This window comes from Neovison vison, chromosome 9 (assembly GCF_020171115.1).
Source record: "Neovison vison isolate M4711 chromosome 9, ASM_NN_V1, whole genome shotgun sequence".
Taxonomy (NCBI): Eukaryota; Metazoa; Chordata; class Mammalia; order Carnivora; family Mustelidae; genus Neogale; species Neogale vison.
The window spans coordinates 95,998,219-96,024,615 of record NC_058099.1 but is presented as its reverse complement, the minus strand read 5'-3'; the positions used below and the strand labels follow the sequence as shown (position 1 = coordinate 96,024,615).

Genomic DNA, 26,397 nt, shown 5'->3' with positions numbered 1-26,397 from the left:
GCAACAGATTCCCCATCCCCCCATCTCATTTGTTTGTTAAAGGGACTGGCTCATTTGTCCTATAAGATTCCCCCAGACTAGATTTGGCTGATTGCTTTTTCATGGTGACAATCGATTTGTTTTCCTCCTGCACTGTGTTTTCTGAGCTGGAGGTTAGGTCTAGGGGTCTGATAGCTAGCAGGGCCAAGATCCAACCAACGGTGCATTCTGATGTCAGCCTGATTCATCTGGGATAAATTCACCATCAACATTTTGAATATGGCTTGGCATCTGTTAGTGATGGTTGCTTAAGATCGCTTTATTTAATTTGTTCTCATTCTATCGTTCCTCTGAATATATTTGCCGGAATTCTTCTATAAAAAGAATTTTTACCTCATCAGCTATTTGGTTACCCTGAAATAGAGTTTGTACAGAAAAGGCAGGATCCGTGATTAACTTTTTCCCTTTGCTGGTTTTCTCAGTCATGAATTGGGGCCCTAGCATCCTCCAGCGGGGACTGACATTGTTTTGTTCCCTTGTTTTTTTATGCGTGTTATGATGGACACTGTATTAGGGTAATTATGCTCACTGGTGTTATTATGAATACTACTGTTGAACACTGATGGACACTGTATTAGTGTTATTATGTCTACTAGCGTTCTTGTGAATACTTTTATTAGTGTTATTATGAAATGAAATTTATTATGTTATTATGAAACACATAAATCCATCCAAAATATATAAATCTGTGTGCACATATGTAACTGATTGAAACACATAAATCCACATGTTTCAATCAGTTATATATGTGCACATAGATTTTATATGTTTTGGATGGATTTATGTGTTTCAATCAGTTACGATCGTTATTATTTCCCTTGCTCAAATTCCTGAATCTTTTGCTAACGGGAGCCCATTCATTATGGCTCCCATGTCCTTTGGCCAAACCCTTTGTCTTCAAATAGTGTTCTTATTTTCTGGCTCAACAAGATTCCCAGGACCCTCTTATACATTTCTTGCCCTGGTAGCAGCCATTTCCCCAAAGTCTCTGGGTTCCTTTTTGTGGAGAATAGTGTTTAGAAACTGTAGTCTTGGTGATGGGGGTACTCATCTCTACCAGGTCCTGTCCTGGTTTGTTTCACTTAGCTTAAGGTCCTCACGGCTCATCTGTGTTGACAGGAGTCAGAATTCCCTCCTTGTCACAGCTGAATAATTTCTATTTGTTTATCCGTTCATCCACTGATGAACACCCGGCCGTGAATAATGCAGCTGTGAAAATGGGTGTATCAGTATCTGTTCAAGTCCCTGCTTTCCGTTCTTTCGTGTATATACCAAAGTGGAATTCTTCGGGGTAATTCTCTGGGTTATATATATTTTTAAAGATTTTATTTATTTTTTTGTCAGAGAGGCAGAGAGACCACGCACAAGCAGGGGAAGTGTCAGACAGAAGGAGAAGCAGACTCCCTGCCGAGCAAGGAGCCTGATGAGGGACTCAATTCCAGGATCCTGGGATCATGACCTGAGCCAAAGGCAGATGCTTAACTGACTGAACCACCCAAGCATCCTCTATGTATAATATTTCGAGGAACTGCCATGCTGTTTTCCCCAGTGGCTGCACCAGTTTGCATTCCCACCAGCAGTGCATGAGGGTTCCAGTATGTGCACGTCCTTACCAACCCTCGTGCTTTTCTCTTTGTTCATCTTAATTGTAGCCATCCCAATGTGTGTGAGTCAATTCAAATTTAACACTGCAGAGTTTTGATTAAATTTCTTTGATTTTACTCATGTCACTTTTTCTTTACTTTGAACATCTTGGCTCTTAAAGGCCTTAAGTATTTATTTCCTAATTCTATAATGGACGTGTTATAGTAAAAAAAACAAAACAATAATAAAAAACCATATATATATGGCTCAGTTGGCTAAACATCCGACTCTTGATTTCAACTCAAGTCATGATCTCAGGGTTGTGAGATCGAGCCCCACATCAGGCTCTGCGCTGGGCATAGAGCCTGTTTGAGATTCTCTCTCTCTCTCTCTCTGTCACTCCTCTCTCTCTTTCTTAAAAAAGATAAAAAAAACACCTGTGTGTGTGTGTATGTGTGTGTGTGTGTGAGTGTGTATCAACATTACTTCTAATAGTAAGACCACCGAATGCAGCTTAAGATTTCTTTGTGGTACTTTTGACCCCAGAATGTATCCCTCAAGGCATATATAGCCAAATTCCTGTGTCCAGTGGTCCCTTGAGCTAATTATTCTCCCTTGTGTGGTTATGCCATCAGTTTGAATGAAAGCATGTGAAACATTTACATAGTTCAGTCGAAACTAAAAGAGCACAGAGCATCCTCCTGTTAGTCTTCCTCTCCTCTCCCTCTCGCCCCTATGTAATACTTCATAGCTATCTATTGTGCTAGTTGTCCTTCAGTTGGTTCTTTTTAGAAAACATAAACAAAATATATTTTTATTCTCCCACCCTTTATTACACAAAGGTAACATTATCTAAGCCCTGTTCTTTGCCTCACTTTGTTTCATTTATCCTGGTGCTTGCTCAATATTCTGATACAGAGATTTTGCTCATTCCTTTTTCTGTTCAATACTCCTTTGTGTAACTATTGGTATGAAGAAGTCTTCCTCATTCCTTTGAAATGCTACAGGAGACTATATTGTGTGGATAGACCCATAGTTTTTTTTTTTTTAAACAAACTTCCTACGGGTAGACATTTGGTTCTTTTCCAGTATTTTGCTATTACAATTAATATCACAAGGGTTAGCATTTACCTCACTCAGAAGTGTGCTGGCAAGTGTTTACCAGCCAGCTCTCCAAGGGGAAAAAAAAAAAGAAAGAAAGAAAAGCTTAAGAAAAAAAGAAAAAAGAAGAAGGCTTGATTTTCTGGTTTTTGATTTAATTTATTTCTTTGCTTTTGATCTAATTTATTTAGCTTACATATGTATAATTTCATTTTATTTTGTTTTGAGAAAGAAAGGGAGAGAGAGCATGAGTGTTGGGGAGAGGCAGAGGAAGGGGGTAAGGGAGAATCTTAAGCAGACTCCACACTGGGTGCAGAGCCCCGCATGGGACTAGATCTCACGACCCTGAGATTATGACCAGAACCAAAACCAAGAGTTGGACATTCTAATTGAGCCACTCAGGTGCCCCTAATTTTATTTTAAAAAATGGAAGTGCTGGGGCACGTGGGTGGCTCAGTGGGTTAAAGCCTCTGTCTTCGGCTCAGGTCATGATCCCTGGACCCTGGGATCGAGCCCCACATCGGGCTCTCTGCTCAGCAGGGAGCCTGTTTCCTCCTCTCTCTCTGCCTGCCTCTCTGCCTACTTGTGATCTCTGTCTGTCAAATAAATAAATAAAATATTTTTTTAAAAATGGAAGTGCTTAGGGGCAACTGGATGGCTCAGTTGGTTAAACATCTGCCTTCAGCTCAGGTTGTGGTTTCAGGGTCCTGGGATCAAGCACGGCATTGGGATCCCTACTTAGCAGGGAGCCTGTGGCTCCTTCTCCCTCTCCCTCTGCAGCCTCATCTCATGATCTCTCTGTCTCTCAAACAAACAAATAAATCTTTAAAATAAACAGAGATGTTTAACAGCCAGCTCACAGATATTCCTGAAAGTTAAACAGTCAGCTCTTGTGAGCCAGGACGAGCCATCACACCATTAAGTCCACACCTCATTTTAGTACCTGAGTAGAAACTTCTATATGCCTAAGCTAGAGATCCATCAGTTTTTTTTTTCTCAAGAAGAGAAGTTCAAAGGTAGGCAATTTAGTGCTTATGTTGGAGCTCCATGGTGGTTGGTATCCCATGCTCCTTTCTCTCTGCTCTGCTCTCTTAGCCTCATGGTCCAAAGTGGCTGATGGAGTGCCAGATATCATGTCCATATGCCAGATGGCAGGAGGAAGGAAGTGAAGAAAGGCTCTGTGGACTCAGTTACTTTTTAGGATATTCCCAGAGACCCCATCTAGCCCTCTGCTTACAATTTGCCGTACAGCACTTGGTTACCTGGTCATATCGAGCTGTAAGAAAAGCTGGAAAATGGGGACAATTGTGCAGATTGCTGCCTCAAATAAAATAGGTTTTTTCTTTTCTAATTTACTAGGTAAGAAATGAAAAATGAATGTTGGCTAGGCAACTAGCAACCTGCACCCCTTCTCACGAAATCTTTTAAGCTCAGCTGCTCCAAAGAGCCACCTTCGATTATGATTTTTCTCCATCTCTTCTCTGAGCTTCAGTTCTGATGCTCCAGGGATCATTGTAGAAAGGACACACATATTTTCTGAATCATTGTTTTGGTGTTTTATGTGTATGCCAGCCTCCCAGTTCCTAATCCACTAATGATTATATGCAATTATAAATTCATATAGGCAAAGTCTGTATTTTACATTTCTTCTTTGTTTCTCTTACAACTTAAAAAAGATTTTTAAGGTGTAAAATGAAGTTAGTGATATCTATACTGTTACTGGAAGAAACAGAGAAACAGTACACATGAAAGACTAAAATGTACAGTGTTACGTACAATTCCCTCCCTCTTTCTCTTCCTCCTCTTTTCTATTATTCGTTCTTTCTTCTGGTTAAATATAAAGGGAAGCCAAGGGAAGATGGAATGCAAATATTTTATCTCGGCTGGGGGAACGCCATGTACAAATTACTGGTGGTTTTCAGGACCTGGAACTAGAGACATCTGCTTATGTTGTGTCCAGCTCCTCTGTTCTGGGCGCATCATGAGAGTGACTCTTTAAGTACACACCTAGTATCCTACCTGCTATTAACATATATTCATTTTCCCTGTCTTTGAACTTTGTAATTGTAAAATCACACCTCCGGCTTTATTGAGTCTGGTTTCTTTCAATGCACATGACATTTGTGAAATTCACTCATGCTGTTTTGTTATAGCAATAGTTTTCTTGTGTGACTGTGTCACAATTATTAACCCATTATGTTGTCGACAGACATTGGGTTATATCTGTCTTTTGACAATTATAAATAATCCTGCTGTGAACATTTTTGGGCCTGTCTTTTGGTACGGTATGTATGTGTTGGGCTTATAGCTCGTTATGGGAGTGCTGGGTCATAGTGTATGCTTATGTTCAGGTTTATGAGATGTTTCCAGATTGTTTCCAAAGTGGCTGTACCAAATGATATTCCCATCAGCACTGTGCGAGAGTTCGGTTTTTCCCCATCTTGACCAAGTATTGACCTAGTATTATACTAGGGAATAGTCTACCTAGATTCTTGTTTGGGACCGGAGTGCTCATTGACTTCGCTGCTGGTCGTGTTGGTGGCGACAGCTCTCTCCGAATTTCCCTCAGGCAAAGAGTGATTCCACATCCAATGTCAAGCGCCTTCTGCTGGGAGTAGATCTGTGGGATGGCGATGGTGCTGCTGGTGGAGGAGGTGGTCATGGTGGTGACGGTGGAGACAATTTTCAAGGGCCATCCCAACTCTGAAGTTTCTTGCAAGACTAATTGAGGCCTGAATGGCAGAATTTTCCCCTCTGTCCAGTCCTATGTCCCTCACACTTTGAAGATGTTTTACTGCCCAGCAAATCTCTTAGTATATAAGTTTGGAAGTGCCAGATGATGTTTCCGTGGGACAGTGATTAGGACAGTATTGTGAGATTTTAAAATTGTTAAATTTTGGCCCTTCTGGTGGGCATGTAATTGTGGTTTTATTGTCCATTTCTGCAATGGCTAATGAGAAGGAGCTCCTGTTCATATATTTAATGGGAATCTCTTTCCTCTTTCGTGAAGTGGCTGTTCAAGTCTTGTTCCCTCTTCTATCAGGTTATGTATCATATTCTTTGCTTGATATGAGCCCTTTGCTGGATAGATGTATTTCAAGGATCTTTTCTCACTATGGCTTGCCTTTTTTACTCCCTAAATGATTTCTTCTCATTTCCTGAATTTTAAAATTTTAATGTGATCCTGTTTAACAAAATTTTCTGTTAACTTTGGTGAGTACTGATTTTGTTGAGGAAATACTTGTGCACCCCAAGAGCACAAAGATATAATGTGTTCTATTTTTAAAAGCTTTATTGTTTTACTTCTCTCCTTTGATCTAAAATCTTCCTGGAACTCCTACTTTGAATGGTGTGAGGTAGGGGTCAAGATCCATTTTTCTCTATATGGCTATCCAGGCAATCCAGCAACACTGATGGAAGACATCATCCTTTCTCCAATGCACAGCAGTGTCCTTTTTGTATGTGTGTATGTGTGGCTCTGATTCTGGATTCTCTGTTTTGTTCCATCTGTCTATTTGTCTGTCTTTCCACCAATCCCCACTTTGTTTAAATTACTGTAGCTTTATAATTAGCTTGGATACTTGATATACATCTTCTTTTTCTCTTTAAGAAAAACAAAGAGAATGATCTTGCCTATTCATTTTCCAATTTTAGACAGTTTGTGAATGCACACAAAAAATTTTTCTGGGGTCTTTTTTGTAGATCAGTTCTGGGGAGAATTGGCTTCTTTATGATATACCAGGTTTATGGATTTTGAGTCTTTTAATACATGAACCTTGTATATTCCTATTTAGGTCTTCCTTAGTTGTTTTTTTTTTTTAAAGTTGTAATTTTCTGTGTAGCTATCTTGTGCATCTTCACAAGATGTCTCACAAAACACCTAGGTTTTTATGATTATAAATGATATCTTTAAAATTATTATATTCTTGGTGGCTTAGTGGGTTAAAGCCTCTGCCTTCAGCTCAGGTCATGATCCCAGGGTCCTGGGATCGAGGCCTTCATCGGGCTCTCTGCTCTCAGTGGGGAGCCTGCCTCCCCTTCTCTCTCTGCCTGCGTCTCTGCCTCCTTGTGATTTCTGTCAAATAAATTAAAAAAAAATGAAATTATTTACATTATAATTGTTTATTCATGATATCTAGAAAACAATTGATTTTTAAAAGGTTTTTAAATTTATTTATTGAGAGGGGGAGTGAGAGAGAGAGGGCACAAGCAGGGGGAGATGGGCAGAGGGAGAGGGAGAAGTAGACTCCCCCACTGAGCAGGGAGCCTGATGTGGGGCTTGATCCCAGGACCCAGAGATCATGACTTGAGCCAAAGGCAGATGCTTAACAAACTGAGCCACTCAGGAGCCCCACAATTATTTTTTGTTATATTAATTTTCTTTCCAGCCATCTTGCTAAATTCATTTATTTCAATTCTAGTAAGTGTCTATATATTATTTCTGATTTTTTAGATGTATAAATATGTTATTTGTAAACAACAACAATTTTAGTTCTTTCCTTTTTATCCTTCTGTTTCCTTTTCTTGTTCTGGTTAGTACATTGAGTAGATGTGGTAGAAAAAGACATCCATGTCTTCTTCCCGGTTTTAGGAGGAAAACTTTCAATATTTTACCTTGAATAAGATATGCCCTATTTCTTATCAGATTATGAGCGTCCCTTCTAGTTAGCTAAGTGTTTTCTTAATAAATGGATGTTGAATTATATCAACTGAGTTTTTTTGCATTTATAGAGATAATTATATGATTTTTCCCTCTTTTTCTGTCAACGTGGTGAATTATGGTAATTATAATTGAATGTCAAATTTTTTTGCATTCCCAGATTAAGCCCAGCTTGATCATGATGTACTATCCTTTTTATGTTTTCTTTTCAGATTAAATTTGCTAATTTTATTTTCTATTTTTAAGATTATATTTATTTTAGAGAGAGCATGAATGGGGTGGGGTAGGGGGTAGAGGGGAGGAGAGGAAAGAATCTCAAGCAGTGGGACGCCTGGGTGGCGCAGTTGGTTGAACGACTGCCTTCGGCTCAGGGCGTGATCCTGGAGTCCCGGGATCGAGTCCCACATCGGGCTCCCGGCTCCATGGGGAGTCTGCTTCGCTCTCTGACCTTCTCCTCGCTCATGCTCTCTCTCACTGTCTCTCTCTCTCGAATAAATAAATAAAATCTTAAAAAAAAAAAAAAAAAAAAGAATCTCAAGCAGTCTATGAGGGGCTCCATTTCACAGCCCTGAGATCATGACCTGAGCTTAAACCAAGAGTCAGTGCTTAACCCACTGACCCACGAAGGCAATCCTACTAATTTTAAAAATAAGTTTTGCTTCTAGGTTCATGAGCTGTTTACTAGCATCATACATTACTCTCTTACAAAGCCCTTGTCAGATTGGGGTATAAAGGTTTCATAGGCTTTAGGACTCAGCTAAAAAGTATGTGTAAAAGTATTTCTCTAGAAGAATTTATGTAATATTCCCCGCCCCCTTCAAGGTTTGGAAGAATTCACTAGCTAATCTGTTTCATTATTTTCTAGTTCAATTCTACTGAATTCATAAAACATTTTGAATGATTTTAATATTTAAAATTTCTTGATCCTTACTTTATGGCTTAACACGTAGTCAATTTTAGTAAGTATTCTCTATGCCTTGAAAAAGTATTCTGCCATTGTCTGGTTCTGTGTTTTACCTATATTAATTATATCAAGTTTCTTAATCAGGTTGTCTAGATCTTCCATATATTTGCAGATTTTTTTCTTCTTTATTCTTTAAGTTACTAAGAGATAAATTAAAATCTGGGGTGCCTGGGTGGCTCAGTGGGTTAAAGCCTCTGCCTTCAGCTGGGGTCATGATCCTGGGGTCTTGGAATCGAGCCCTGAATCAGGATCTCTGCTCAGCAGGGAGCCTGCTTCCTCCTCCTCTCTCTATGCCTGCCTTTCTGCCTACTTGTGATCTGTATTTGTCAAATAAATAATAAAAATCTATTGTAACTGTGGATTTGTCTATTTTTTGGTGCTGTCAGTTTTTACTCTCTGTGTATCCGAGTTGTATTATTTGATACACGCAGCTTTAGAATAGATGATTTCATGGTGTACTGAAACTTATTCTTATGAAATATCCCTCTTAATCCTTAGTAGTGCTTACTGCCTAAAAGTTGTCTTCTTTTCTAATACTAGTGTAGTTATGCCACCTTTATTTTATTTTATTTTTTAAATATTTTATTTATTTATAAATAAAATAGAGGAGGAAGCAGGCTCCCTGTCGAGCAGAGAGCCTAATGAGGGGCTCGATCCCAGGGATCATGCCATGAGCCGAAGGCAGAGGCTTTAATCCACTGAGCCACCCAGGCGCCCCTGCCAACTTTAATTAGTGTTTTCATGATATGTAATTTTCTATACTTTTTTTTTTTTTTGGAAGGAAGAATACTTTATGTACAGATCCCTTCCACCATAACTGATGTCACAGGCCAATGCAGACTGCCCAGGGCTGGTTGGGGTCCATGTGAAAGGTTGAGGTATTCACCAGGGCTTATGATAGATCCGTGGTCGCTGGGCAGATCAGTACTGTGGAGGGGCTGCTGTGATCCTCTGTAGAGCTTGGCTTTGGGCTGATCTCTGGGAAGCTGAGTGAGGGGGTGGTGGAGTTGCTGCTCAGTGACCTGAGTCCACAACTTACTTTCCACAGCCTCCAGCGAGAGACCGCGCTGTGTCCACCTGTCATCCGAGACTGGTGAGTTTCTTATTTAGATTCAGACTTGTTCAGTCTGTTAGAAGTCAGCTTTATGTAAGGCATGATTTTAAAGCAGCTCACAGAAAAACTGGCTGCACAGATTTAGGAATAATTCTGGATAGTTGACAAGTTTAGCATTGTTAAAAGGAGTATGCAAGGATTGAGAAATTTTTAGATGCCAGGCTAGAACGTCCTTAAATATGCTCAGCCTTACAGACTCTTACAGAAAGGTGAAGAGATCACTTTTCTTTTATGAAATACTGTTCTTAATCTTTAGTAATGGCTTATATCTAAAAGTCTTGCAATACTGACCTCCTTTTTAATAGCTTTGTTTTAATAAGTGTCTTCATGATATATAATTTTCCTAATTTTTAAAACTTCTATGTTCTTATTATTTAAGGTATGTGTTTTGAAAGTAGGAAACAGTTGGCTTTGATTTTATTTCCAGTCTGAAAATCTTAGCTCTTACTTTGAGTATTTATTTGTGCTTAATTCAGTTACTAATATACTTTGAATTAATATTTGTATCACCTGTTTTATGCCCCTTTTTTCCTTTCATTACTTGCTTCTATTTGGCTTAAATTTTTTTATCATTCTAATCAACTTGTTGGTTGTACATTCTTTATTTCTGGAGATTATTACTATATTCATTCTCAAATTATTAGTGTCTAATACAAATTGGTACTTCTACATAGTGACAGGACCTTGGGATGTTTGAGCTCTACCTTTGATGTTTATGTTGTCATGCATTTTAATTTTACACAAATATAAAATTCCACAAGACAGAATTAGTAGTAATATTCGTGTTTTCTTCATGTAGTCCACATTCCTTTAGGTTTACTTACATATTTACCTTCTCTGGTGCTCCTAATTCCTTCCTAAATTCTGTGTTTCTGTTTGGGATCATTTTTCTTTTCTTTTCTTTTCTTTTTCTTGAAGATTATTTATTTATTTATTTGACAGACAGAGATCACAAGTAGGCAGAGAGAGAGGGCGAAGCAGGCTCCCCGCTGAGCAGAGAGCCCGATACGGGACTCGATCCCAGGACTCTGGGATCATGACCTGAGCCTAAGGCAGAGGCTTAACCCACTGAGCCACCCAGATGCCCCTCATTTTTCTTTTTCTTGGAGAATTCCCTTTAGTAGTTCTTGTAATGTTGGTTTTATGACAATCAGTTGCCCTTTTTTTTGTCTGGAGATGTCTTAATCTCACTCATAGTTCTGAAGAATGCATTTGTACTTACCTCAGTCCCTCCTCTGGCCCAGTGTGAACACTTCATGCCCCAGACCTTGTGCTGCTCTTCTGACTGGGTTCCTGGTCCTGACTTTTTCTTCAAGTCCACACACCAGCTTTAATCCACCAAAACCTGGGAAGGGCATTTCTTTCTTGTCCAGTAACTATGGACAAGTGAGTCCTTGGGCAAGCCAGGGAACTTGTTCACCATCCAGTGGACTATAACCACATCTTTTCCAATGAGGTGTGCATCCCAGCTTTGAGATGAGGGCTCTCTTCTACGTTTGTCAATCCTTGGGTATATTCCTCAGGGCTAGTGTATTTATAGTTACTCCTCTGTTAGAGTCAGTAGTTTTTGTGGTTGTTGTTTTGTTTTGTTTTTAGGTTTTATTTATTTATCTATAAATAAATAAGGAGAAGGAGAGAGACGGAGAGCATGCATGAGCAGGGTGGGGGTGCAGAGGGAGAGGGGGAGTCAGAGAATCTCCAGCAGACTCCATGCTGAGTGTGATGCAGGGCTTGATCTCAAACCCTGAGATCATCACCTGAGTCATAACCAAGAGTTGGTTACTTAACTGACTGAGTCACCCAGGTGCCCCTGGAATCAGTAGTTCTTCATATCAAACTTTCTGTTTTAGTTACAGTGTGATTTCTTTCTACTGACTGAGACCTGAATGATATACCAATCTGCATCTCCAGGATAAATCCCCATGATCTTGATGCATTATGTTTATTGGATATATATTATATATCCTATATATATAACCCAGTATGCTAGAGATATATTATTTGATTAAACTTGCTAATATTTTATTGTTTTACATCTGAGTTATAAGAGATAATGTTCTATAATTCTGTTTTTTTTTAAGATTTTATTTATTTATTTGACAGAGAGAGACATAGCAAGAGAGGGAACACAAGCAGAGGAAGTGGGAGAGGGAGAGGCAGACCCCACACTGAGCAGAGAACCTGATATAGAGCTGGATCCCAGGACCCTGGGATCATGACCTGAGCTAAAGGCAGATGCTCAATGACTGAGCCACCCATGCAACTAGTTCTGTTTAGTTTTAATATCTTTATCTGGTTTTGGAATCAGAATAATACTGACTTTATAAAATGATTTGATGTTTCTCCCTTGACTATTTTCTGGAAAACTGTGTGTAGGTTTAGGTTTGGTACTATTTCTTCCATATATGTCAGATGGAATTCACAAATGAAGTGTTCTGGGCTTAGAGTTTCTTTTTGGAAGTAGTTAACTATGAATTAAGTTTCTTTGATTTGTAGTGGGTTGTTCAAGTTCTCTATTTTTTCTTAGGTCAATTTTATAATTTGTGTTTTTCAATGAATGTGCCCATCTCATCTCAGTTGTCAAATTAATTGGTGTAAAGTTGTTCATAATAAACCTTTATATCCTTAAAATCTTTGGGGCCTGTGGTGATATCCTCTTTTTCATTTCTGATAATGGTAATTTGTCTTCTCTTCATATTTTTCTGGATCAGTCTGGGTTGGAGCTTGTGAATTTTAACATCTCCCCCACCCCCCGTCAATCCAACTTTTGGGTTCATTTATTTTCCACATTGTTTTCCTATTGGGTAGGCCTCATTTTTGAGGTTCCCTCACCTCTGTCATCTTGTACTCTTAAAATTGTGCCTGCTAAGGCAATTTTCTAATGATGTCACATAGACTGAATGCCTTCAAATAGATTTCATTTTTGTATTTTTTCTGGCTTTTTAAGTAGTTCTCTGCAAGAGCACATGTTACTTCATTACAGCCAGAAGCAGAAATCTGAGAGGAATAATTCTGGGTGGCTGGTATTGCAGGAAAAGCACTAATTTGGAGGCAGATTCCTGGGTTGAAGACTTTTCTCTGTTGCTTACTAATATTGCTAATAATGACCTTGGGCAAGTTAAGTTGAGTAAGTCTAAGTTTTCTTGTCTATAAAATGGAGATAGCAATAATATTTTACATCAAAATATTTCTGTAAGCATTAAGTAATTCCAAGTAAAGCTGTTTAAATGAACTATGACAAATATCATAACTATAGTATGGCTCATATTTAATTTGTATAATTGTGGATGCCTTGAAGGCGGAGACTGAATCTCTTTTTGATCATGATTCCTCAACACATAACACAGTTCCTGGAATATATTTTGATGTTCAATAAATATTTGTTGAGCTCAGCCAAAGCTATTTCACATAAATGGTTAAAATTCTCACTAACCCAGAGGAAATGCTGAACCATATACCCATAGTTACTGATGACATCTGAATTAATACAGATCATGCTGAGCTGAATTATTGTTTATTATCATTATTTAGACTAAAAATGTATACAGTGCTATATGTAAATTTCCTGTGTAATTTTTATAGGATTATCCTCCTTCTGGTCACAAATGAGAATATGTACTGAGAGATCTATAAATGGTGGGAAATTCCCAAGGATTGTCTCATAGGAGGAAGCAGTGGAAAAATGCCCTGATTTTGGTAATGTTGTAGATTGAGTGTGCAGATATAAACAGAGATTCCTAAGACACGTGTTACTGAAGCTTGTACACTCTAACCTTGTGGCCACATTCCTTTATAATTTGTGCAAATTGGTCTGTTCAGAGAATTACCTACCTACACTACCTACAAGCCTCAGGTTTGTGTGTTATCTTAAAACCATTTCTGGTGGAGTTTTCTCCCCCCACCTGTATGCATATCTCTCTCATCAGTCCTAAGTTTAAGTATGAAGTTCATTAGTATGAAGTTTTCCCAGCTTCAATCTTCTACATACTGCCTTCATAATTCATCTCCACATGTATGTACCACTTAAACTATTTACCCAAGATTTTCTTTGAACTCATTTTCTTTTTCCTAAATGAATGCATTTTAAAAGAAACTTAATATCATTATTACAAATTGAAAATCAACACTTTTCCAAGATCTTGATAAAAATAAAAAATAATGAAAACAAAACAATTTTATTGAATGCTACAAAGAGACCATTGTCTATTGAAGACTCTGAGCCCTAGGCCTCCTGTCCTTATTAAAATAAGCAATAGTGAGAGGGCTGTTAAAGCCTATCTCAACTGAGTTGTTATCCTTGTAATAATAAAAAACCTGAAAAATAGTTGAAAAATCAGTGATTTATTTACTATGTGATTCCATTTCATTTTAATGATTTACAAGCCTACCACCTACAGGCATTTCATGTCCTACACTTAGGAATACACTAGGTTAGATCATTGGTAAGGTATATTTCCACTTTCAATATCTATGGTGTTTCAAATATTTTCTCTTCCAATTATTTGTATATTTCCTCCCTCAGTTCTCATTCATGCAAACTGTCCCTGACTTAAACCTCATGTACAAATTATTTCATTCTACCAATGACTACCTCTGTTCTTAGTGTTGAGGGTCACTATGAAAAAAAAAACTTGAAAATTTTTATGTAAAATAAGTCAAAAAAGGGGTGAAAATCAGGAAGTTTTTTGGAAGAAGTGACTCAGACAGAAGTCTCTTGCTTTCTTGACCAAGTATAATTTTACTTATTTTTCCAAGCATTTCCTTTTCATTTTCTTGTACTTTCCCTCTAAAGTTTGAATTAAAAATAAGGAAAATAAGTATATTTATCTGAGTTAAAATAAGTTAAAAAGACAGATGTCTCCAGAAGGATTAAGAGGTCATTAGTCATCCACACCTGAGTATAAATTAATCCAATCAGTTTATTTCCTAAATACCTGAGGTTACCTATAATGAAGGGGAGGGAATGAAATAGTTTTGATGAGTGGTTTATTTTGGGAGACTGGGGGAGCATAAAAGCAAATAGGGTTGGCTGGGAAGGCATGCAGAGGGGGAAGGGAGGGAAAGGAAGACCAGAGCATCTCAAAGAAAAGTTCAGCATAGTTTAACATTTTTCTCTCATTCTTCTCCTTTTTCTGTCACCTTAGTTTCTGTTTAGAAACCAGTGGTGGGTATTAGAGAGGGCATGGATTGCATGGAGCACTGGGTGTGGTGCAAAAACAATAAATACTGTTATGCTGAAAAAAATAAATAAATTAAAAAAAAAAAAAAAAGAAACCCAGAAGTCAGATTAGTTAGATATTGTATGGTTCAGATACTTCTTAGATTAAGTCAACCTTTAAAGGCTAAGTATGATTTCCCCCACCATGAGTAAAATTGCTCTTAAGGGAGGATGTCTTCTGTGTTTGGTGACACATATTTGGTAACCTGAGAACTGTAAGTATGGTGCTCCACACGCAATGGGTAATTAAGAAAAGTTATTACTTCCATCTGCCTTTGTAAATCTCCAGTGGGACAGAAAATGTTAGGAAGACTGTTAGTGTGGCTATGGATTTTCCCAAGAGAACAGTTCAATTTTATATATAACATTCCTGTGTTTTTCAGGTCCTTTATTAAGTGTCCTATCACTTGATGTGATGATTTTCAAGTAGGTTCTAGGTCAGTGATTTTCAAACGATCTGTGGTGAAAGACCAGGATCTGATCAATTACCTATCTATCTATTTATCTCTGATCTCTGGCAGACCGATCCTAGTGTGCAGCTCATGCCACATGTGACTCACCACACTAGTCTGACAACACACACACTGGCCTGTTACCTCACTCAGAAAGGCAATTTGACCAGCCTTGAGCTTGGATGTTCCGGCAATGTCAGGTTGCTCTAAGAACTTCTTAATACTTATTCCTAATACCGGCTTATCACACTGAAGACTAGTGAGAAGAAGTTCAGAGACTCTACTTTGGGTAGACTGGTCCAATAGGTATTCTCTGAGAGTTCCTTTTGTAAAATGACAAGACCCCTCTAATCCTGGGAAGTCCTTTTATTGATCTAAAATAAATGATATCTGTTAGTGTGGTTCATAGACAAAAATAATCTGAGAATTATTGGTTTGTAACATGAATTTTCCAACTCTCTTGGAATTTTCTTGTTGCTATTTTCTTTTGAACTCTACCAGAAAATTAGGAGCCCAGAAAATTTGGAGGTCTTCTTATATAATTCTTAAACAATTATTCTATTTATATTATATAAACATAATATATAAAATAATTTATAAAGTACTGTCTGTCAGTTTCAGTTATGCTGCAGTAACAAATGATCTCTGGAATCTCAGAACTTTATACCGGTGGACATTTATTTCTTGTTCATGTTGTTTGTCTGTCATGAATGGGGTCAGCTTGGCTCTAGTTTATTAATTTTAGAAACCATGCTGAGAGAGTAGCCCTAACTGTGACACTGATGGTCTTGACAGGAAAAGAGAAAATGGAGGCCATGTGGTGGTTCCGCTGTGCTCAAAGATGGACACATTACTCTCCATGATATTTCAGTGGCTTAATTAAGTTACCTGACCAAACCTGACTTCAATGAGTCAGGGACGGTGAACCTTCCAGAGGGAGGGGACTGGAAGAAGGAGCAGCAGAGAATTCAAACACTAATTCCTACCACATTCACCGTTAAACACTAATGAGTGAGAGGTGGGGAAAGAGTAGACAGGCATTTCAAAGAGTAATCTATTCCATGAATGAAAAGGATAAAATTATTTGTACTAATTTCAATACCAATTTGAAATCATTTTACCCTTTTTCCCCCTGACCTTATTTGAGATGTGGTTGACATATCACATTAAGTTTAAGGTGTATAGCATAATGATTTGGTGTATGTACATATGCTAAATGATTACCACAAAAAGAGTAGTTAACATATTCATTATCTTACAGGGTTTCAATTTTTGTATCTGTGGTGAGACCTTTTAGGATCTACTCTCTGAGCAACTTTCCAATATACAGTATCCCACTGTTAACCACCATCATCTTGCTGTATATTACATCCCCAGAACTTGTTCACTTAAAACTGGAAGTCTATACCCTTTGACTATCTTCCCCCACTTCCCTTACCCCAGCACTCCTGGCAACCACCTATCTGCTTCTGTGCTCTGTTTCTATTTTTTTTTCTATTTCTACTTCCTTCCCCAGATGCAGGAAGTTTTCAGCTATTATTTATTCAAATATTTATTTATTCAGCTATTATTTATTCTGTCCCCTTTCACTCTCTTCTCCTCCCAAGATCTCTATAATACAAATGTTACTATGCTTGATGGTGTCTCTGAGTTACCTTAATGTAGTTTCCTTTTTTTATTACTCCTTTTCTCTCTCCTTTTCAGCTTGATTGGTTTCCATTCCTCTCTCCTCCATGTTGCTAATCCATTCTTCTGCCTCCTCTAGTCTACTATTTATTTTATCTGGTGTATTTTTAATTTCAGTTATTGATTTCTTCATCTCTAGTTCTGTTTTATGTTATCTATCTCTTTGTTGGGGGTCTCACTGAGGTCCTCCACTCTTTTCTCGAGTTCAGTGAGTGTCTTTATGACTAGTTCTTTTTTTTTTTTTTAAATATTTATTTATCTGACAGACAGAGATCACAAGTAGGCAGAGAGGCAGGCAGAGAGAGAGAGGAGGAAGCAGGCTCCCCACAGAGCAGAGAGCCCGATGCGGGACTCGATCCCAGGACCCTGGAATCATGACCCGAGCTGAAGGCAGAGGCTTAACCCACTGAGCCACCCAGGCGCCCCTATGACTAGTTCTTTAAATTCTCTATCAGGCATATTACTTATCTCTGTTTTGTTTAGGTCTCTTGCTGTGATTTGTCCTGCTCTTTCTTTTGTGATGTAGTCCTCTGTCTCCTCATGTTTTATAACTCTCTGTGTCTATTTCTATGTGTTAGGAAAGTTAGCTCTGTTTTCTGCTGTCGGAAGTTGTGCTCACTGGGGAGTGTGGTGGAAAGAAAATTTTCTTTTAATTAAAAAAAAAAGAGAAGAAAGTTGTGTCATTAGGAAGAAGAGGTCCTGAAGTGTCCTGCAGAACAGTGTCTCCTGCTCACCAGAACCTGGCCCTTCAGAAATGTCGTGTATGTGTGTTGTGTGTGCCGTACTGTTGTGACTGAGCTGCTTTTGCCTTCAGTCAAGTCATCTGCAATGGCTCTCTTGGCCTGTTGGGGGCAGGGTTTGGTCCCTGTGTCATTAGTGGTCAAGAGGTAGAACTTGAGTCAGACCAGGTGTTTGCCAGAGCTCTGTAGCACAAAACTTCAGGGTGCTGTCCTCATGTGGTCCCCTAAGAAGCTTTCTTTAGTGGGTGGGGACTGCTGTCAGACCAGATATGTGACCCCAGCTTGCTGCTGGAGACACAGTCAAAGTAGTGTATGTGGTTATCTTCCCCTCTCCCTTGGGCTGGAACCACTTCGGCAGGAATCACTGTTGGGGCTGGTTACACACTGCAAGGCCCATGATACCACTTTGGATGGCCTCTGGCCAAGGGCTGGTTGGAGGGTTGGGGTCCACAGGAGGACACTGGGTGGGGCACTTAGTGCCCACAAGGTCCTCATCGTCAGATGCAGGAGGGGACCTACAGCTCCAGGGAAAACTCCTGTCGAGTTTGGATGGGTTGAGGGGGGGCCTACTTGTGTGAGTTTCTTACATGCTTTGGATGTTAACATCTTATCACATACATGATTTATAAGTATTATTTTCTCCCATTCTGTAGGTTGCTTTTTCATTTTGTTGGTTGTTTCTTTTGGTTTCTTATGGTCCCAATTGCTTATTTTATTTTATTTTTTTAAGATTTTATTTATTGTTTGACAGAGAGAGACACAGCGAGAGAGGGAACACAAGCAGGGGGAGTGGGAGAGGGAGAAGCAGGCTTCCCAAGGAGCAGGGAGCCTGATGCGGGGCTCGAGCCCAGAACTCTGGGATCACGATCTGAGCTGAAGGCAGACGCTTAACGACGGAGCCACCTAGGCGCCCCCCACTTGTTTAGTTTTGCTTTTGTAGTTGTGCTTGTCACATCCATAAAATCATTGCCAAGACCAATGTCGGAGTTTTCCCCTATGTTTAAAAATCTTGTAGGAGTTCTACAGTCTCAGGTCTTACATTTAAGTCTTCAGTATATTTCAAGTTAATTTCTGTGAGTAGCATAATGTAGGCTCCACTTCCATTTTTTTTGCATGTAAATATCCAGTCTTCTCAACACCATTTATTGAAGAAACTGTCTTTTCTCTATTCAGTATTCTTGGCTATTGTGTCAAATATTGGGTAGTTATATATATGTGGGCTTATTTTTGGGTTCTCAATTCTGCTTCACTGATCTCTGTGTGTGTTTTCTGCAAATGCCATACAGTTTTTATTACTATGGTTTTGTAATATAGTTTGATATCAGGAAGGGTGATACCTCCAGCTTGTTCTTCTCAAGATCCATTTCACTATTCAGAGTCTTGTGGTTACACATCAATTTTAGGATTTGGGTTTTTTTGTTTGTTTGTTTGTTTTTTAGTTCTGTAAAAAATTTGCCACTGGAATCTGATAGGCATTGCACTGAATCTATAGGTGGCTTTGGGTAGAACAGACATTTTAACAATACTAATTCTTCATTCTCCTCTGTCTTAAAGATTATGTGAGATTAGTTCTTTAACTGTTACAAGTGGAAAATGCATCCCCTATGTAAGAATTATAGATGTTTTATATTAAAAAGAGAAACATCCAGGGAATTTCATCATCTCTCTGGAGTATATATGGATGACATATACATAAGCATGATTATAAAGTAAAAACAAAAGAAGATGAAATGCAGTAGGAAACTCAGTCAACTAATTTCTGAGGTTTCAGAACTTCACTGTCTTGTATCTTGATTTTTGTGGTTCATTTTAGGAGATGTGGATATCACAGAAAAAGAGTCACATATTCATGTACTGAGCCTTGTGAGAAAATTTCTGATTTGCTAAAATAAGTTAGGACATCTACAATTCCCAGAGAAGAAGTCTGACAGGTCTTAGCACTTCTTAAAAATTCTTCATTCTCTGAGGATAGGAAAAACAGTTCTCAAATCTTTCTTTGAATAGGGTTCATTTTATATCAAAGAATTAACAAGACTCCTTAAGCCCCTAACATACAGCCATGGAGTAATGAGGCTCATTTGGGGTTAAGGCTTCTTCAAGATCTCTTTTATTTTTAAAACACTTCAGATTTGAAATGTCTTGTCAGAACTAGAAGAAAGAACATGGATGAATCCCTGCTGTCTGCAGATAAGGAGAGAGAGGGAGGGAGAGAAAAGAAAATTTATTTGCCTCTTTCCTTCTTGCTAATATTTCTTATTTTTAAAAGAAGATTTTATTTTATTTTATTTTATTTTATTTTATTTAAGAGAAAGAGGGAGATTGAGAGGATGAGTGGGAGGAGGGGCAGGAGAAGCAGACTCCTTGCTCTCCTGGGAACATGACCTGAGCCAAACGCAGATGCCCAACAACTGAGCCTCCCAGGTGCTCAATTTCTTACTTTTATTATGCTCCTCCTTTAAACTCCTCTTGGGATGGGTTTTTTTTTTTTTCTTTCTGTTTTATGAGATATTAAGAGTGCATCTTCCCAAGAGCTCTTAATGTTTAAACTTGGGGAAAAGAATTGTGTTTTTATAGCCAGCATATCCACTTGTTTTAAATATACATGTGCTTGCAGCTTCTTCATGGGGCTGATGTGGCGAGGGAGTGTGGCCTGGAGAAATGCCATATAGGTGTGTACTTCCACTTTGGCAAAATAATGGTCGCCCATCAAGTTTCCAGTACATGCAGAGTTCTCGGATTTGATTTTAACACCAGTTCTGTGAAACTGGGACTTCCACTGCTACTTTATAACTGGGTTAAATGGCAGAGGATTCAGTGGCAGACCCTGTGTTTGGGAGATCCGTGGTGATATCCGTGGTGATCTTGTCTCCTCCTGCTCCTTCCTGCCCCCTTTCTCCGTGCACCCATACATCTCAGAGCACCCATGTTCTTACATAACAGCCTGAGATCCGCCCCTGTTGACTGACCCTCCACTGATCCGTGAAATTCCCTTTCCCCATGGTTGGAGTTTATTTGTCTAAAAACGTGTACTTTACCTGAACACGTTAATCATGGAGTATCTCTAGGATTTCACACACTGGAACTGAGGCTTCAGCACCTTTTCAAGGACACAAGGTTTTAGAACATGTCTCTCTACCATTCCACTAAAAATAGGCCTTGTCAAGGTCACTTGTGGACTTTCTAAGGTCATAACCTTTGGCCAGTTCTCAGGCCTCGTTTTTCTCCATCATTCACAACATGTGAGTGTCCCCATCCCTTTTCTGTCCTGCAGTTCCTACAGGTGGCTTCTGGACATCACTCTTACTTCTCCCCCTACTTTGCTGGCTATTCCTTCTCAGTCTTCTTTGCAGGTTTGTTCCAAGCTCCCAATCTTTAAAGGTCGGAGAGCTCGGGCTTGGTCTTCAGATGTCTTTTATTCTCCACTTTGAGCTATCTTGATTTCTCTTCTTCTTCTTCTTCTTTTTTTTTAACCTCCAAATCCAATATCTCAGCATATCATGCTGACTGCCTTCAAAATATATTCAGTATATGACTACTTCTCAACAACTCTACCATATAACTTTTTACCTAACCACTTATTCTCTGACCTAGCTTATTGAAATGTCTCCCCTCCTCTGCTTTGCCGTCCTACCCTTTAATCTGCACACAGTAGCCAGAGTGCTTCTACTAAAACGTGAATCAAATCCTGTCACTTCTCAGCTCAGTATTTTCCAGTGACTTTCCTTCCTAGAGTAAAAGCCCAAATCCTTACAGGAATCTTGGATCCATGTGGTCTGGCCATTGCTACCTTCCTGATCCTTTATTTCAGTGCTGTTCCTTTCCCCTGCATCTGCTCTAGCACACGGGTCCCCTTGTTTATCTTTGAACATGTCAAGAGCACGTTCTCAGTTCTGAGTCTTTGTGTTTTCTCTTCCACCGAATAGTCTTATTACTTTCTCCCTGACTCCTTTGTTTGTTCAAATAATACCAAACATTAGGAGACTTTCCCTGGCCACGTTTACAATATAACAGAGCTGCACCCCCGTCACCACCCCTTGACACTCTCTAAGCCCTTGAGCTGGTTATTTTTCTCCACAGCAGTTATGACTACTGGTATATCGTTTCTACATTTGTTTAGTGGGCAACTTTTTCCATTCCACTAGAATATAAGATTCCTGAGGGCAGATACTTTCCTTGTTATTACCATGCCCCTAGTGCCAAAATAGGGCCTGTCATGCAGTCTGACTCTAAAGCAATAGCTGATGGAGTGAGTAGATAAGCATACGTCTAGAGCTGTGGGAGACTGTGTTTCCCAGCAAGGAGAGAAAGCCAGCATAAAACAGAGGAGGACAAAGCCAGCATAAAACAGAGGAGGACAAAGCCAGCATAAAACAGAGGAGGACAAAGCCAGCATAAAACAGAGGAGGACAAAGCCAGCATGCTGGGGGGGAGCAGAGACCAGGTGGAGGGGAAGTCCTGGTTGAACTTGATTTCCTGATTGGTCCAGATGCTGAAGTGCGTTTCTGATCCCCTGCCACTTGGTGGTTCAATCTTTCCATGGAGTCCGTGGATCTTTGCGTGTAAGTGGCCTTGACTTGGGTTTCTGCATCTACCAGGGTCCTAATGAATGCACTGAAGTCATATATACAGAAGGAATGATAAGCAGGGCTGGAAATCAGGTCTTGGATTTTCAATATAGCATCATACCAGGTGTTTCTGCAGTTTAAAGCCCTTATGTAATTACAGGACCCAAAGGTATATATGCCCAAATCTGCTTGAAGCAAGGCCCCAGAAGGTGTCAGAGATGATGAGATCCTGCTAAACTTGCTACATACCCGTTTTCCTCCATCCAGAGGGTGCCATCAATTTATTGTATGAACATTTATTTTCAGGATCTGGAAAGAAACAACACATCATCATTGAATGTCCCATTATTGATCAATTCATGGCGAAATTAAGAACAGAATTATGAATTGCATAAATGACTGGAGAAGTCCTGTGTTGTTACATTGGAGGAATGTTAGAGGTGACTTCATCCATCTAGAGAAATGATATGATTGACTCAAGATTACTTGGTTCGTGACAAAGCTAGATCTAGAACCCCAAAATTACAAAGCTGTTTCACTTTCAACTCAGGCTCTTTTTACTACACAAGATGCATAGCTTTTCCTTTTCCCTGGTCCTTTCCCTCCCACCCTGTTCTCTGAGGTTATATACAGCTGTGTAAACTCTATTAGCAATCTTTCCATCAATAAATTGTGGACCTTGCTATCTGGGTGTCTCCAGAGAGTGTGGTGACACATTTTAAATGAACTCAGGGTCACCAAGGACTATAAGATGGAAGGCAATCTCACGCAAGCTACGAAGAAATGTGAATCAATCCAAACTCAGCGATTTATAGACTCATCCATGTGAAAGAATAATAACTTTAGACTATGTCCCAAAAGCAGGTTTAAAGGTCATCATGCATAGACTTTTTTATATTTCTATTTTAGAATGAGAAATTGATTATTATCTCAGAGCTAAATTTCACTTTGTACTGTCTGTCCAGCAGACTGGAAAAGGTATGAATCACCTGATAAAATGGAAAAATACTAAATGCTCCTTAATTCCTGATAGTTTTAGAGAGGTGAATGCTATAAGAATAAGGAAGAGGTAGAACAAATATTTGGGAGAATTAAAAAAATACATATATATATATTTATACATTCATGGTTCTAGGTTATATGAAATCAAGTTTCTTCAAATTTGAAAGATTCACGTCAGGATGCCATCAAGGAAGTGCATCACCGACTATATGTCCTTTTTGAAAATAACCCTACTCATATTGAAATCGTGGGAGAGAGAACCTAGATTGGCCCAGTCCGGATCACATCAACCCCACTTGCCAGAGGAGAGCAGGATATATTCCCTACAATAGCAGAGTTGTAGTTCCCCAAAACAGAAGCAAGTAGAGATTTATGCTGAAAAATGAGAAATAAGAGGTCTCCCTCCATAGTTCCCTGGATCTGTCCCTTTGCTATTTCCCACATATTGTCCTAATATTTTGGGAAACAACAGGGTGTAAGGCAAAGGGACCTGAACTCGGATTCTAAATCTTGACTTTGACCTTCATCTCTGTATAATATTAGACAAGTCATTATATAACCTTTCAGGGCCTTGGTTTTCTCATCTGTAGAATTAAAGAACTTTAATGTGTTGTTGCAAAGATTTCTTCCTGCTTCCTAGGGTAAGAATTTATGGCCCAGACTTGGGCGCTGTCCACGGTTCTGCCAAGTTAAAGTGAAATCTTTATAACTGTATTTCAAGGTTTTATTACAATAAATAACCCCAATTAGAATTTATTCTGGTTAAACATCAAGATTCCAATGGCATGAGCTCTAGTAGCCACCCAGACTGGAGTGGAAGGAAGCTGTGGAAGTCTTGGACTGGCAATTAGAGATGTAGTACAATGCTCATCTATGCTTTTGTCTCTCGGGCACTCATTTACTCTTCTTCAATTAACAGCACCATGATACTCCTTCGGTCAGTCACTCTTCTGCCGTCTGTACATACAGTTCAGGTAGAGCCAACTTCACCCTTCACGTCTCCCCTCTATTTAGCCCACAGTGAAGGATTGTTGTTCTGTACAAGATCCCAAGTGGGGCTGAATCGGGTGGGAGCTCTAAGGAGATTTAGTAGCTTATTAGCCAATACCAGTCAGGGAGAGTTTAGCTCCTTTGGTGCACGAATAGGACAGAAACAAACAGTACAAAATAACACAAGAGAGAGACAAATAAAGAAGGACCAAGACATGGGATAGTCTTGTCTCAGGTGCTGAACAGAGGGCTGTGTTCAGGAGGTTGACTGCTTCCCATAACCTCCCATCCAAGGGAGAGGTAGAGTCACTTCAGTTCCTGAGGAGAGTGTCCTCCATGAGGTCACCCATTGTTGAGAAGATTTCCACATCTCTTCCAGTAGATCAGTAGTACTTGGAATCAAAGACCAGGATAGAAGCAGAGTAAGGTTCAGGAAGGCAGATGGCTGGTCACATTTGAGTAAGAATGAAGAGTCTAATTTCAGTTCAACATTTGTTGAGATTCTGGTTGGAACGACAGACATGAAGCAAGTACTGACAGTACTCTGAGGTAAATGCAATCAGATGTGCAAGATACTGTAAGAGCATAATGGAGGAACATGTTGAGTGGTGGTGGCATTGCGGGGAGACTGCCCAGGGATAATTTGCTGGGGGAAATAAGAGCTGAGCCATCATAAAAGAAATATACGCGTTAGGGGATGGAGGTGCATTACAGGCATAAGGCACAAGGGGCAAGGGGCAGGGGAGTTAGGGTGACAATCAGTGGGCACGTTTGCAAGAGTCAGGAGGTGTGTTTGTTGCAGCAAATAAGCTGTTTACTGGAGTGGAACCTAAGTGCAAGGCAAGGACATGTAGGAGAGTGATCTGAAGAGGGAAGCAGGGGACAGATCATGCAGGGCCTTTGCTACCATGAGAAAGAACCTGGACATTCCCCCATAGATCAGAGGTCACACATAGGTAAACCATAGGCCAGTTTTTACCCTCAGACGTGTTGTTTGTCCTGTACAACATCATTTTTAAAATAGTAATAAAAAGCAAAAATTTTAAGATTTTCACTTTGTTGATGGTTTCCTTTGCTGTGCAGAAGCATTTGAGTTTGATGTAGTCCCACTTGTTTATTTTTGATTTTGCTTCTTGTAGATTTAAAAATTGGGAGTCTTGGGGCGCCTGGGTGGCTCAGTGGGTTGAGCCGCTGCCTTCGGCTCAGGTCATGGTCTCAGGGTCCTGGGATCGAGTCTCACATCGGGCTCTCTACTCAGCAGGGAGCCTGCTTCTCCCTCTCTCTCTCTCTCTCTGCCTGCCTCTCCATCTACTTGTGATTTCTCTCTGTCAAATAAATAAATAAAATCTTTAAAAATTGTTAAAAAATTGGGAGTCTTTACATATCAAAAATCTAGATTTCTGGTCTGTCTAGAAAAAAATGAGAAGATCTGGCAATCCCTGTTCATCCTCTGATATGGTAAAAATTGCCTGGAAGTAAATAATAGCTGTCATTCTGGGATGGTCCTGTGTATTTCCTCAGTGCTTTCCTCTGATTCCTCAGCTGGCACCTGGCTCCCCTCTCACTCTTTTTATCTGTGTGGCCCTTGTATTGAAGAGAATATCTGCAAAAGGATTCAGGTACCTGCATCCAGAGTTTAAGTTGCCCCTGGCACGATGTGCACCTATCTGGAGGTCATTTGGTCCTTTTGGTGCTCAGTTTCTTCATTTCTAAAGTCCAGACTAGTTAATTTGCAAGGTCCCTTCTTGATCCATCATGCTATGTTTCTTTTATCATTAAAATAGTGATAAAAATGCTCTAGTACTGTTTTCAAAGATTTCATTTTTTAAATGATCCCTATGAGATAAGTACTGTGTTCTTAAAAAGATGAGTAAACTGAGGTCCATAGAGGCCAAGAAACAAATCCTCTTCTCCTTCTCCCCTTTCTATACAGCAGTGCTATGCTTGGATTTCTCTTTTCCGATAGTCCCCAAAGTTGGTGCATCATGAATGGAATAATGAAATGTGACCAACTAGCATGTATGACATAAAATACATGAGGTGTAATTCCAAGGCAATAGTTTCCATATGATTAAAAAAACATAGTAGCCTTACCTATTTTTTTTTTTAAACTTCATGTTTCTTATGTTTTGGCATCCTAAGGAAGAAGGAGCTAAAACTGAGCTCGTGAGAAGATTTTTTTACTCACTTCCCTTCAGACAATTTATTCAAGCATAAAATCTTTGAAGCAATTTTGTAATCAAGTCTAAAAACAGTTTACAATCCGCAGAGGCAGTGAAGCA

The 26,397-nt window shown here is 39.3% G+C and overlaps 1 long non-coding RNA gene across 1 annotated transcript in view; it reads left to right on the top strand.

Annotated features, from left to right (window-relative positions):
* LOC122917748 overlaps nucleotides 1-26,397 on the top strand; it is a 44,352-nt gene that overhangs the window by 10,486 nt on the left and 7,469 nt on the right. Inside the window, exon 4 of the long non-coding RNA XR_006386463.1 lies at nucleotides 9,397-9,441. This is a non-coding gene — a long non-coding RNA (uncharacterized LOC122917748). The remainder of the gene's footprint in view (nucleotides 1-9,396; nucleotides 9,442-26,397) is intronic.